Here is a 15203-nt window from a genome sequence, read left to right as displayed (position 1 = left end):
TTAAGTTTACATTCCGCATTGTGCTAATCAAAACAAATATATCTATAATCGAGTTGAACATTTTTATTTCGAGAAAAAGGTTCAAGAATTCCATTCAACCACCCTTCTGTAATTCTTGCTATATTGTTAAGGGACTAACAATTGGTATCAGAGCAAGCTCTTAATCTACAAAGAGTTTAAAGATCAAAACAATTCAGCAAGATGAACAAGAAAGATGTTGGAATCAAGATTCCTTTTCTTGATAAAGATAATTACCATCATTGGAAGGTAAAGATGCATCTTCATATGCTTTCTCAAGATGAGACCTATGTGGACTGCATAGAAAGAGGCCCTCATGTTCCAATGAGAGCTGCAATAGGAAACGAGCCATCTGTTCCAAATCCAAGGCATGAATGGTCTGATCCTGACATTGAACAAGTCAGGAAAGATAAAAAGGCCATGAACATTCTGTTCAATGGTGTTGATGCAGATATATTTGATAACATCATCAACTGCAAAACTGCCAAGGAAGTTTGGGACACAATACAGATAATTTGTGATGGCACTGAGCAAGTAAGAGAAAATAAAATGCAGCTCCTGATTCAGCAATATGAGCATTTTCACAATGAAGAAAGTGAGTCACTTTTAGTAGATTCCAAAAACTACTAAATGCTCTTAAGTTGCATGGAAGAGTCTATCAAACTAAAGACTCCAATCTGAAATTTCTCAGATCTCTTCCAAAGGAATGGAAACCAATGACAGTCTCATTGAGAAACTCACAAGATTATAAGGAGTTTACTTTGGAGAGACTATATGGCATTCTGAAGACCTATGAGCTTGAGATAGAGCAGGATGAAAGAATGGAGAGAGGAATGAAGAAAGGAGGATCCATTGCACAAGTTGCTGATCTGGAAAAGGAGAGGGAAATGAAGATGGAAGCTGTAGAATCAACTTCAAAGGTCTGTGAGAATAAGGGTAAGGGGCTAGCTGCAGAAAGTGAGGAATCATTGAGCCAAAATGACATGGAGGACATTGATGAGCACCTAGCATTTCTTTCAAGGAGATTTGCCAAGCTCAAGTTCAAGAAGAACTTTGGAGCAGCCAAGCCAAATAGAAACATGGTGGATAAGTCAAAATTCAAATGTTTCAAATGTGGCTTGGCAGGGCATTTTGCAAATGAGTGTAGAAGTCAGATTCCAGTAAGAAAAGGTTTGAGTCTGTGGATTATAAGCAAAAATACTTTGATCTACTCAAACAAAAGGAAAGGGCTTTTATTACACAAGAAAATGACTGGGCAGCAGATGGTTTGGATGAAGATGAAGATGTCAGCTATGTCAATCTAGCCCTAATGGCCAAGTCTGATGAAACAGGGACAAGTTCCTCAAGCAATCAGGGAAACAGAAAAAATCTTTGGTACTTGGATAGTGGCTGTTCAAGACACATGACTGGTGATTCTACCCTGCTCATAGAGTTTAAGGAGAGAGCTGGCCCAAGTATTACTTTTGGAGATGACAGCAAATGTTATACTGTGGGATATGGTTTGATTTCAAAGGACAATGTCATCATTGAAGAGGTTGCCTTAGTGGATGGTCTCAAACACAATCTGTTGAGTATCAGCCAGCTTTGTGACAAAGGCAACTTAGTAACCTTCAACAAAGAAGCCTGTGTTGTGACTAACAATCAAAACAACAAAGTGGTTCTCACTGGTGTGAGAAGAGGAAATGTGTACCTAGCTGACTTCAACTCAACTAAAGCAGAATCTGTAACTTGTCTTCTCAGTAAAGCAAGTCAAGATGAAAGTTGGCTATGGCACAAGAAGCTATCCCATTTAAACTTTAAGACCATGAATGAGCTGGTAAAGAAAGAACTAGTAAGAGGCATTCCTCTAGTGGAGTTTACAAAGGATGGACTGTGTGATGCCTGCCAAAAAGGGAAGCAGATCAAAGCATCATTCAGGAAGAAACTTGATTCAGCAATTGAAGAGCCTCTGCAATTGCTTCACATGGATTTATTTGGACCCGTCAATGTATTGTCAATTTCAAAGAAAAGATTTTGCCTAGTAATTGTAGATGATTTCTCAAAGTTCTCTTGGACATATTTCCTAAAGTCTAAAGATGAGGCTAGTGAAATCATCATCAATCACATAGGGCAAGTTAACAATCATCCTGATTTCAAAGTTAGAAGAATCAGGAGTGACAATGGAACTGAGTTCAAGAACTATGTCATGAGAGCATTTTGTGAGGAAAATGGGATCTTGCATGAGTTTTCAGCAGCAAGGACTCCACAATAGAATGAAGTAGTGGAAAGAAAGAACAGATCTCTTATTGAAGCTGCAAGGACAATGCTTGAAGAATCAAAATTATCAACATATTTCTGGGCTAAAATTGTAAACACTGCATGCTACACTCAGAACATCTCTCTGATTAATCAAGCAAGATGCATGACTCCTTATCAATTGTTCAAGAACAAGAAGCCAACTCTAAACTTTCTTCATGTCTTTGGATGTAAATGCTATATTCTGAGAAATCAAACTGATCAAAATGGGAAGTTTGATGCTAAAGCAGATGAAGGAATTTTTGTTGGATATGCTGTTGGTAAAGCATATAGAGTCTACAATCTAAGAACCAACATTGTTGTGGAATCTATACATGTTGTGTTTGATGATAAAAAGATTGAAGGACTAAAAGATGGAGATTACCATGAGAGCCTCAAATTCGACAATGTTGAGATGGTCAGTGATGAAAGTGATGATGAGAGTGATCAAGAAACAGTGTCTAAGGATAATGCAGACAAATCTACCACCAATGAAGCACAAAACTCAACATCTGTCGAGTTGCATAATGCTTCATCCGTCGGAAGGCAATCTGTTTTATCCGTCGGAAAACAACCTGCCTCATCCGTCGGTACTCAAAATTCACCATCCGTCGGGTTATCAAAAGGAGAAGGAAGTCAAGATAGATCACCCATCAAAAAGTACCCCTTTCTCAAATCAAAGATCCACAAACTCAGGGGGAGTTTCTAGCAATCAAAACTCAATCACACATCAAGACAATAATGAGGTCTCTTCATCTAGAGCTAATCTACCTCAACCAAGAAAATGGACAAAAGATCACCCCTTTGAACTGATTATTGGTAATGTTTCTTCTAGAGTTCAAACAAGGAGTGCAACTCAGGAAGAATGTCTATACATCAGCTTTCTGTCAAAGGAAGAACCAAAGAAGGTAGAAGAAGCCTCGTTAGATCCTGATTGGATTTTAGCTATGCAGGAGGAGCTAAACCAATTTGAAAGGAATAAAGTATGGAAGCTGGTACCCAAGCCTAAAGGAAAGAATCCAATAGACACCAAATGGGTATTCAGAAACAAGATGGATGAAAATGGCATAGTAGTAAGGAACAAAGCCAGATTAGTTGCTAAAGGCTATTGCCAGTAAGAAGGAATATATTTTGATGAAACATTTGCTCCTGTTGCAAGACTTGAAGCCATCAGAATCTTCTTAGCCTATGCAACCCATGCCAATTTCAAGGTCTATCTAATGGATGTCAAAAGTGCCTTTCTGAATGGAGATTTGGAGGAAGAAGTGTATGTTAGTCAACCTCCTGGCTTTGAAGATCCAAATTTTCCAGAGTATGTCTATTATCTACTGAAAGCACTTTATGGACTAAAGCAAACACCTAGAGCCTGGTATGACACTTTATCAAAGTTCCTTTTGGAAAATCACTTCACAAGAGGTACTGTAGATAAAACTTTATTTTTCAGAAATGTTTATGGCTCTAGCATACTTGTTCAAATTTATGTAGATGATATTATCTTTGGCTCTACAGATGAGAAACTTTGTAAAAAGTTTGCCAAACTGATGCAAAGTAAGTACGAAATGAGTATGATGGGCGAACTAACTTACTTTCTTGGTTTACAAGTTAAGCAAGTTAGTGATGGAATATTTATTAGTCAAACTAAATACCTTTTTGATCTTTTAAAGAAGTTTGATCTAATGGATTGCACATCTGCAAAAACTCCCATGACCACTGCAACTAAGCTTGAATTAAACACTACAGAAAAGTCTGTGGATATTTCAAGCTATAAAGGCATGATTGGCTCACTTCTGTACTTAACAGCTAGTAGGCCAGATATAATGTTTGCTACATGTTTATGTGCTAGATTTCAGGCTGATCCTAGAGAGTCTCACTTGATAGCTATTAAGAGAATTTTCAGATATCTCAAGGGAACACCAAAACTTGGCATTTGGTATCCTAGAGATTCTGGTTTTGATCTAACTGGTTATTCAGATGCAGACTATGCAGGTTACAGAATTGACAGAAAGAGCACAACAGGAACTTGTCAATTTCTAGGAAACAAGCTTGTGTCCTGGTTCAGTAAAAAGAAAAATTCAGTTTCTACTTCTACAGCTGAAGCTGAATATATTGCTGCTGGTAGTTGCTGTGCACAGATTCTATGGATGAAAAATCAGTTGCTAGACTATGGTTTGCAAGTTGAGAGGATTCCTATTTTCTGTGATAACACAAGTGCAATTGCCATCACTGAAAATCCAGTGCAACATTCAAGGACAAAGCACATAGACATCAAGTACCATTTCATAAGGGAACATGTAATGAATGGTACTGTAGAGTTACATTTTGTTCCAAGTGAGAAGCAACTTGCAGATATCTTTACCAAGCCACTGGATGAATCCACCTTTTCAAGGTTGGTAAGTGAGTTAGGTATGCTTAATTACTCTTGAATTTATCTGAGTTATTTTGCAAGTTGAAATGTAGCCAGAAATTTAGCTAATTTTTAGTCATGGATGAAATTTTGGCTAAGTCAAAATTTGCATCTCGACGGATGACCATTATCCATCGAGTTGAGTCATCCGTCGATATACTATTTGCAAATAAAAATCAATTACTTTTCTGGAATCTTTTAAAACTCGACGGATAACAGTTTATCCTCATCTTTCGAATTGCCTAAATCTTAACCGTTAATTTCCTGAACATTATCCATCGAGTATACTTACAGTTTGTAAGCATTACACGACGGATAATAGGTGGAATTTTTATAGTTTATTTTTAAAACGGCTATTTTAGGTAATTTCTATTGGGTAATTTACTTTTCTTTATTATTTTCATCCGTTGTTTTTGAGATAGTATAAAAGCTTATTTCATTCCAATTATTTTCTTTTATCATTCTCAAATTCAACTGCTTTTATTTCATTCTCTCTCAAGCAAATATTCTCTTTCTCTTCAAGCTTTCATTCTCTAACAATGGCACCTGTAGTAAAGATTATGTCTCAGACTGGGTTCATTTATGAGAAGAACAACTTCACTGCTTTGGTCAATAAGGGTATTCAGCAATCAGAAGACTATCACAAGATGATGGACTTCATGAAGAACTGCAAGTTAAGCTATGCCATGCTTGAATCACCAACAATTTTCTGTGAAGTTGTTGAAGAGATGTGGACCACTACAATCTACAACCCTACTGACAAAACCATCACTCTAACTATCAAAGGTAATGAGTTCTGTATCAATAGTGATGTGATAAAAGCAAGTTTCAAAATTCTTGATGATAATGTAACTTCACCACACAATGACACTGATATTATCAATATGCTTAATTCCATGCATTATGCACTTCCTACTACTAAGCTAAGTGATATTAGAAGATTAGGTCTTAGGAAGGAATGAAGTTTCATGTGTGATGTTGTGACTAAAGTTTTCTCTGGAAAAATCAGTAATTTTGATTCTGTGAACATTTCCATGCTTAACATGCTATACATGCTAGTTACAGATAAATTTTACAATTTCAGTGACCTTGTCTTGTATGAGTTAGGTTTTAAACTAGGTGAGTTAGCCAAAAGAGGAAAGAATGTATATTATGCTAGATTTTTCATGATATCGGCTAACCATCTTTGTCAAGAGATTGTACTTGAGAACCCAAACAACAAATTAGCTTGTTGGGTTCAAGAGAGAAGAATCATTGCAGATTTGAACAAAGCCAACCATCATAGGGATGTGCCAATGTCTACTTTCCTGTAATACAGACACCTCAGGTAAGTGAGGTAAGTTCATCCATACCCTCAACTATTCCAATCTCCTCAATTTTTTTGAGTTCAGGAGTAGCTATGGCAACTGTGACAATGACCAAACAGTTGCCTACCAAAGCTGCCAAAACAACTGTAATTTCTAAATCCAAGTCAAAGAAAACCCCCTCTGGTATATCTCAAAAGGTACCAGTTGAAAAATCTACCAAAGCCAAAGAGGGAAGTGTGAAGGAGGGTCAGTTAGGTGAGAGAAGGGGTGAACATCAAAGAAACCCCAAGGATAAGGTTGGAGAGTTGAGTGAATCCCAGCCTAGCCACACTGCAGTTTCCCAACAAACTGCAGTGCTTAAAAAGGACAAAAGCTCACTTCTAGCTGCATCCTCCCAAAAGGATGTGGCTATTGAACAAAGCTCTCAGCCAAGAGCACAGGCCAAAAGGGTTAGGGACACAAGCTCACCCCAAACTTACACAAGAAAGAAGAAATCCAAAATCATTGGGGATGCACAGGGCACACACACAGTGCAAACTGGTGCTAAAGACACAGTCCCTGCACTTTCTCAAATTCAGTTTGATGTGGCTCCAATAAATGTGGAGTCACAGCCAAAATCTCTTATAATTGAAACCTCTGAAACACCATACTCACCAACAAACTCTCTGAAAGTGGATATGATAAACACTTCAATTCCTGATTCCCCTTCTTTAACTCTGTTGGGGAAGCCAAAATCTAGTGCAAGTGAGCATCATCTTTTAGATGATTTGTTGGCTCACTTGCCAATTCTTTCAGATACTATTGTGACATCTGTGCCTCAAATAACTTCAATCAACACAGAGTCAACAATAATTACTCTTCCCACCTCATTCATTTCTACTCTCTCGATGGATATTGCTCATCCGTCGAGTAGTGATTGTATCCCGACAGATAAGCTTAACAGCAGTTATCCGTCGGATAGCTTTACCACATACCCGATGGATATCACTTATCCGTCGAGTGTCTCTGCACAACTTCAAACTTCAATTATTTCTAGTGCAGAAGATTTAGTGGTAATACAGTCACTCTTAGGACTGAGAGAGGAGAGTGCATTGAGTGAGAGACTGGGTTGCTCCCAGGAAAAAGGAGAGGAAAAGAGTGAATCTCAGCAATCCATTTATTCAGGATTGGCAAAAGTGAGTGAGAGGAGTCCCACCTTAGTAGGTGAAGGTGAGGGTGTGAGGGTGGGGAGCCAGGGTGAGACCCTGATGCAACAAAAGAGAGATTATGAGAGAAAGGCAGGTACAGGAGAAATAAGGGTGGATCCAGCCATTGCTAGTGAGTCAATAATTGTGGATGATGCTGAAAAGGAAAGACAATTTCAGCAACATTACAAAGCTGAAATTGATAACATTTCCTTGGATGCTGACACTTTTACTCATCCTGTGTCAGCCTATCAATTGTTGGCTACTCAGGGCAATGTGGAGGCAGAACAGACTTTAAATTTAGTACACACCTCAGAATCTCTTCAAAGAGATAAAGCTGCTGTCAATAGGATGCCTTCTCAAGCTGGTGAGCCATCTGAAGAATTTGGAGTAAATTCTAATGATGATGACTCTGTTTCTCTGGATGGAAGCATGAAATTAGGGGGAGATGAAGGCCCAAGTTCTGTTTTAAATTTACCTGGATGGGCATGGACAAAGGAATCCACACCAGGACAATTTGGTGTATCTTTGGTCAAGCAAGTGATGGCTATTCAGAAAACCCTTCAGGAAACTTCAGATGCTGGTACCAAGGCCATTCTTCAAGCTCACCTAAACTCTCTACATCTCATAAAGATCCAGCACTTAAGACAAAATCTGAGTGTAGATGAACTAAAAAGAGATATAGCTGACTTGAAAACTTATACTTCTGAGAAGCTAGATTCAGTAATGCCATATGGTACCATGCAAGATCTATTACTGAGACTAAGGAGAGAATCGGATTCTGAAAAGAAGCTAGCCAAGCTGGAAGACAGAGTTCAAGTTATTGAGAATTCAGTGGCTATCCTTCTTCAAAATCAACAGACTCAGACAAATCTTCTGATGCAACTGGCTAAAGCACAAGGCCTAACTCCTCAACTTGATGATAACAAAAAAGGGGAGAGAGAATCAAGTAAGGGGGAGAAAGGACCAACTGAGGGGGAGAAACTTCAAGTACAAATCAACAAAGTAATTGTACCTTCAATTACTGTCTCCAAGCCAACAGTTGCAGATGGTATAGATCTAATTAAAGCAGCAGCAGCAAATTTGAAAGTTGCTGAAAAAGGAAAGTTGAGTTTGATCAACTGGAATAAGATTGATGAGGAGATACGGAAAAAGTTTGAACTAGTCAAGGAGCCAGTTAAGTCAGCCATCCATCACTCTCATGTCAAGCCAATCAGTGCGAATGAAATGAGCATGAACTATCTGGAAAAAGGGCAATCTTCCTGCATCAAGTCTATAAAGGCTGAAACAATTCTTAAACCAAGGGCAAATTATCCTAAATCATCTGGGAAGAACCCTATGGACACTGTGTATGAGACACCCAAGCCTGATGAAAAGAAGCTTCTGTCAAGATCTATTATCTTCTATAAAGATCCAGCTGATTCAGCTTCAAAAAGGAGAATTGCTAAGATATTCAAAAATGGAAAGGAAATTTGTGTGGTAGCTGGACATCCACAATTTGCTCAAGCAAAGAAAGAAGAAAAAGCCAGATTAAAGCAGGAAAAGAGGCAAGCTGCTCTAGATGCAAAGAAGTCTAAACAAAAAAAAGAATAGATTGTTATCTTGGCCAAGCTACAGGCTGTAAATTCTTCTCAACAAATTCCCTCTCAACCATCTGAAGCTGCTGAATCAAAGAAGAAAATTAAAGAACAGAAGAAATCCCCAAAGAAGAAAGAATTGGCTAGAAGAACAAAAAGGAAACTGGATGTTGTTGACAAGGAATTGGAAGATCAATTTCCTAAGGAATCCACACCAGCTATAACTCAAGCATCAAAGCCCTCTATGGTATTTGAAGACATAAGGGTGGTGGATCCCTACAGGAACATACATGGTGAACCTATTGTGCCAAAGGATGAGCCAATAGAGTGGGATAACATACCAATTCCCGACTTCAACTTACCAATCCTTAGCAAGCCAAAAAGGACAAAGTCAAGGGCAGTCAAGAAAGTGAAGCTGTCACCTCTCAAATCCAAGTCAGTAGTTAAAGCTCAACCCAAGGTCAACATGGGAGACTACTTGTACTTATGTGACATCAAAGAATTTTCATATCTAAATCTTTATCTGGATGAACTGGATGAAGTAAGGGCAATTGATGCATACAGAAACCTACCTGAAAGGTTGGTGTTCAAGTACAAAGGAGGAAGAGAGATTCAATGGCCACTTCACAGGATTCTTCAAGAAAGCCAAGCTGTGCTGATTAAAGTCTATTCATCCTTCAAGAAAAACTTTGGGTTCAATGTAACTGCAGGAAGACTACTATTGAAGAAGATTGAAGAGCTAAGGAGTGTTAGAGCTAAGGATGCACTTTCAAAGACACTAATCATCCCATATACAGGGAGAAGAGTGCATCTAAGGCCCTACTGGCTGATGGAGTTCATGGATGACAAGGGTGTGAGAAGATTCTTCAGATTAGAAGACCAACTGAGTATCTCTAGCAATGACCCTCTTGGAAATGCAAGAAAAGCTAGATCTCTCAGAATCTGATGAACTGGAATTCCACAGGCAGCTCCAGAATCAAATTGAGGAAAATAACAAAAAGCTTGGAAGAAGATCCAGACCTTCAAGGAACTAGAAAAATCTGCTCAGGCTAGAGGAGTATCTTGAATTGACTGTGAGCCAAACCTTGTACATTTTGTTTAATTGAAGCACTTTCAGTTTATCTACTTATCTTTAAAAGATGTATGTTCAGGATGTTTTGTTATCATCAAGTATCTCTTAATTTATGGCTACAATTTCAGTAGACATAAATTGGGGGAGATTGTTGTACATATGTTGTGTACTTGATGATTTCATAAACAAAACATCTAAGTAGATTTTACTTAGTGAAATTATGTAGCACTCGACAGATAAGAATTATAGTCCCGACGGATAACTCATTATAGTCCCGACGGATGATTAACTTTTTATCCATCGAGTGAGTAGCTTATGTAATAATAAGTTTGTAGCACAGTTATGTATGCACCTTTGTATAGAATCTGTAGTAGCATATAAGTCATGCTGACTTTAACTAGATATGCAGAATATGTTGATTAATTGTACATAAATGATGTCTTGTAATTCTGCATAAGTGAAATAGAGTCAAGTGCCAAAATAGCTACCGACGGATGATTAACAAAGCCATCGACGGATGATCAAATGACTATCAACGGATGTTTAATATAGCAGTCGACGGATGATCAATTAAACCATCAACGGATGTTCTGAAAGTCGACGGATGATCATATGAAGAATTCAAACAGCAGTTGAACAATGAAAGCTGACACACAGCCGTCGAGATGTATACAAACACACTGTGGAAGCCCATTAACTGGGTAATAGAGGACGAAAAGCAACAAAGCTTAAGACTGATAGTTTTTACATTTGTTCAGTCTTTTTGACTTTGTAATCTTGGTATTATATAAACCAAGAGAGTAGCAAATAGAAATATAACTGAGATAGCTGAGAAACACAAAAATAGAGAAATCTTTGTAAGCAGAATCTTTAGCATTTCCTGTATTCTCAGTAGTTCAATTTGTAAGCAGCTGTGAGCATTCTTGCACACAGAGTCCTCTTGATATATTATATATATCTCTGGTGGAATTGTTTAAATCCACCAGAAAGTTTTTAAAGACTCTTGTTTTTAATTACTTATGTTTTGATTCAATTAAGTTTACATTCCGCATTGTGCTAATCAAAACAAATATATCTATAATCGAGTCGAACATTTTTATTTTGAGAAAAAGGTTCAAGAATTCCATTCAACCCCCCTTCTGTAATTCTTGCTATATTGTTAAGGGACTAACAAAGGCTCATCAATTAAAACAGGCAAGTGATTCTAAAAAGAAAAATATCAATAAGAAGGTTGGTTCAACTTTCAAGAACTTTGTCAAAGAAGGAGCTAGCATATCCAAAGATGCCAGTAAGGTGAATATAGGACACATGACTTTAGATCAGTTGAAAAATAGGCTTAAGTTGGTTGAGGATAAAAAGGAAACTAAAAGAAAATCTAATAGAAATGGGAAGGTAGGGATTAACGAACACATCAATTACACACCTGATAAGTATGCTCCTAGAAAAAGCTGTGTGCATTGTAAAAGTGTTAATCATCTATCTGATAACTGCAAATCTGTTAAGAATGCTCCCATGCCTTTAACTCCCTCCATGCCTAACATGTCTATGTCACCTCTGCATGCTATGCCTATTATGTCTCATCAGAATCCTCATGCACATTTTACAAACATGCCATATGTTAATAATCCTTATTTTGCTGCATTTAGTATGCCTGTGATGCCATACAACTTGCCTATGTGGAATAATATGTTTGCACAATCCATGCCTTATCAAATTCAACCAAATATGCTAAATGATTCTGTGACTAACCCTACATTTCAACCAACTACATCTGAGACCAAGGTTGACCCAAAGTTACCTAAGTCAAAAGATGCAGGAGGAATGAAGTCTAGGAAAAAGACTAACAAGGCTGGACCCAAGGAAACTTGGGTACCAAAATCAACTTGATTGATTTTGTTGTGTGCATGGAAAAAGAAGGAATCTTTGGTACTTGGACAGTGGTTGTTCAAGAAACATGACAGGAGATTTCACCCTGCTCACAGAGTTCAAGGAGAGAGCTGGCCCTAGCATAACCTTTGGAGATGTCAGCAAAGGGTTCACTATGGGATATGGCTTGATTTCAAAAGAAAATGTCATCATTGATGAAGTTGCATTAGTTGATGGTCTCAAACACAATCTATTGAACATCAGTCAATTATGTGACTGAGGGAATACTGTTTCCTTCAATTCTGAAGCCTGTGTTGTCACAAGTAAGAAGGACAACAAAGTGGTTCTAACTGGAGTTAGAAAAGGGAATATGTACTTAGCTGACTTCAACTCTACAGATTCAGAATCAATTACTTGTCTTCTCAGCAAAGCAAGTCCAGATGAAAGTTGGCTATGACATAAGAAGCTGTTCCATTTGAATTTCAAGACAATGAATGATCTAGTCAAAAAGGACTTAGTTAGAGGAATCCCTCTAGTGGAATTCACAAGGGATGGACTGTGTGATGCTTGTCAGAAAGGAAAGCAAAAGAAAGCATCATTCAGTAAGAAGCTTGAATTGGCAATCGATGAACCATTACAACTGCTACACATGGATCTTTTTGGACCAGTCAATGTATTGTCAATTTCAAGTAAAAGATATTGCCTAGTGATTGTAGATGATTTCTAAAAGTTTTCATGGGCTTATTTCCTTGGATCAAAGGATGAAGCTAGTGAAATCATTATCAATCATATCAAGCAAGTCAACAATCATCCAGATTTCAAAGTAAGGGATATCAGGAGTGACATGGAACTGAGTTCAAGAATACAACCATGAAGTTGTTCTGTGAAGAAAATGGGATCATGCATGAGTTCTCAGCTCCAAGGACTCCACAACAAAATGGTGTGGTGGAAAGGAAGAACAGATGACTAATTGAAGCTGCAAGAACAATGCTTGAAGAGTCAAAACTCCCAACATACTTTTGGGCTGAGGCTGTTAACTGTGCATGTTACACTCAGAATATTTCTCTAATTAATCAGGCACAAGGCATGACTCCCTATGAATTGTTCAAGAGAAGAAAACCAACTTTAAACTTTCTGCATGTCTTTGGTTGCAAATGCTACATTCTAAGGAATCAACCGGATCACAAAGGGAAGTTTGATGCAAAGGCTGATGAAGAAATATTTGTTGGTTATTCTGCTGGAAAATCATATAGAGTCTACAATCTAAGAACCAACATTGTCATGGAATCTGTGCATTTTGTGTTTGATGATAAAAAGATTGATGGACTAACAGATGAGGGACATCATGAAGGACTCAAATTTGACAACATTGAGATATATTGTGATGATAGTGAAGATGAGAATGATGGAGAAGGCACCTCGAAAAGAATTCAAAATCTGCCTTTGGATAATGCACATAATGGTGCATCCGTTGAAAGTCATAATTCAGCTTTCGTTGATAGAAGCAATGCAGCATCCGTTGAAAGACAAAGTGCATCATCCGTTGAAGTTCATAATGAAGCATCCATTGATCACAAGTCTGTCAACGGATACTCATTTCACTTCATCAGTTGACAGAATTCCCAATTTCTTTCAAAGGATCAGCAACTCAGGGGGAGTTTCAACCAATCAACATTCTATCTCACATCATAACAATACTGAGGAAACCTCATCTAGAGCTAATCTACCACCTCAAAGGAAATGGACCAAGAATCACCCTTTTGAACTGATCATTGGTGATGCTACATCTAAAGTGCAAACTAGAAGGGCTACTCAAGATGAATGTCTGTATAGTAGCTTTCTATCACAGGAGGAACCTAAGAGAGTGGAAGAAGCTCTATTGGATCCAGATTGGATTTTAGCAATGCAAGAGGAGCTAAACCAATTTGAAAGGAATAAAGTATGGAAGCTGGTACCCAAGCCAAAGAACAAGAGTTCTATTGACACAAAATGGGTATTCAGAAACAAGATGGATGAAAATGGCATTGTCATAAGGAATATAGCCAGATTGGTTGCTAAAGGCTATTCTCAACAAGAGGGAATAGATTTTGATGAGATATTTGCTCCAGTTGCCAGACTTGAAGCCATCAGAATCTTTCTAGCCTATGCAACCCATGCCAATTTCAAGGTCTATCAAATGGATGTCAAGAGTGCATTTCTGAATGGGGAATTGGAGGAAGAATTTTATGTAAGCCAACCTCCAGGATTTGAAGATCCAAATTTTCCAGACTATGTGTATTATCTGTTGAAAGCACTCTATGGACTAAAGCAAACACCTAGAGACTGGTATGAGACTTTGTCAAAATTTCTTCTAGATAATCACTTCACAAGAGGTACTGTTGACAAAACTCTTTTCTTTAGAAATGTTAATGGCTCTACAATACTTGTTCAAATTTATGTAGATGATATTATATTTGGTTCTACAGATGATAAGCTTTGTAAAAAGTTTGCTAAGTTAATGCAAAGTAAATATGAAATGAGCATGATGGGAGAGCTAACTTATTTTCTTGGTTTACAAGTTAAACAAGTTAGTGGTGGAATTTTCATTAGTCAAACTAAATATATTTATGATCTTTTAAAGAAGTTTGACTTAATAGATTGTTCATCTGCAAAAACTCCCATGACCACTGCCACCAAGGTTGAATTAAACAAGGCTGAAAAGTCTGTAGATATTTCAAGTTATAGAGGCATGGTTGGCTCACTTTTATATTTAATTGCCAGTAGACCTGATATAATGTTTTCTACATGTCTCTGTGCTAGATTTTAAGCTGACCCTAAAGAGTCTCACTTAGTGGCTATTAAAAGGATTTTCAGATATCTCAAAGGGACTCCAAATCTAGGAATTTGGTGCCCTAGAGAGTCTGGTTTTGATCTAATTGGCTACTCAGATGCAGATTATGCAGGTTGCAAAATAGACAGGAAAAGCACAACTGGCACCTGTCAATTTCTAGGGAATAAGCTTGTGTCATGGTTCAGCAAGAAGCAAAATTCTATTTCAACATCAACAGCTGAAGCTGAGTACATTGCTGCTGGAAGTTGTTGTGCACAGATACCGTGGATGAGGAATCAACTATTTGACTATGGTCTAACTGTTGACAAAATTCCTATATTCCGTGACAACACAAGTGCCATTGCCATTACTGAAAATCCAGTGCAACACTCAAGAACCAAGCACATTGACATCAAGTACCACTTCATAAGGGAACATGTGATGAAAGGTACAGTGTAACTTCATTTTGTTCCAAGTGAAAAGCAGATTGCAGACATATTTACCAAGCCACTTGATGAATCAACATTCACAAGATTAGTAAGTGAGCTAGGTATGCTTAATTATTCATAAATTCATGTCCTCATTATAATCTGCTTTGAAGCCTGAAATGAATTTATGGCAAGAACAAAGTCGGCTTTAAGTAAAGTTTATTCTATCAATGGATATTCCCTATCCGTTAAAAGCCAAAATTG

The sequence above is a fragment of the Apium graveolens genome, chromosome 3, assembly GCF_009905375.1.
Source record: "Apium graveolens cultivar Ventura chromosome 3, ASM990537v1, whole genome shotgun sequence".
Lineage (NCBI taxonomy): Eukaryota > Viridiplantae > Streptophyta > Magnoliopsida > Apiales > Apiaceae > Apium > Apium graveolens.
This window is presented reverse-complemented; position numbering follows the sequence as displayed.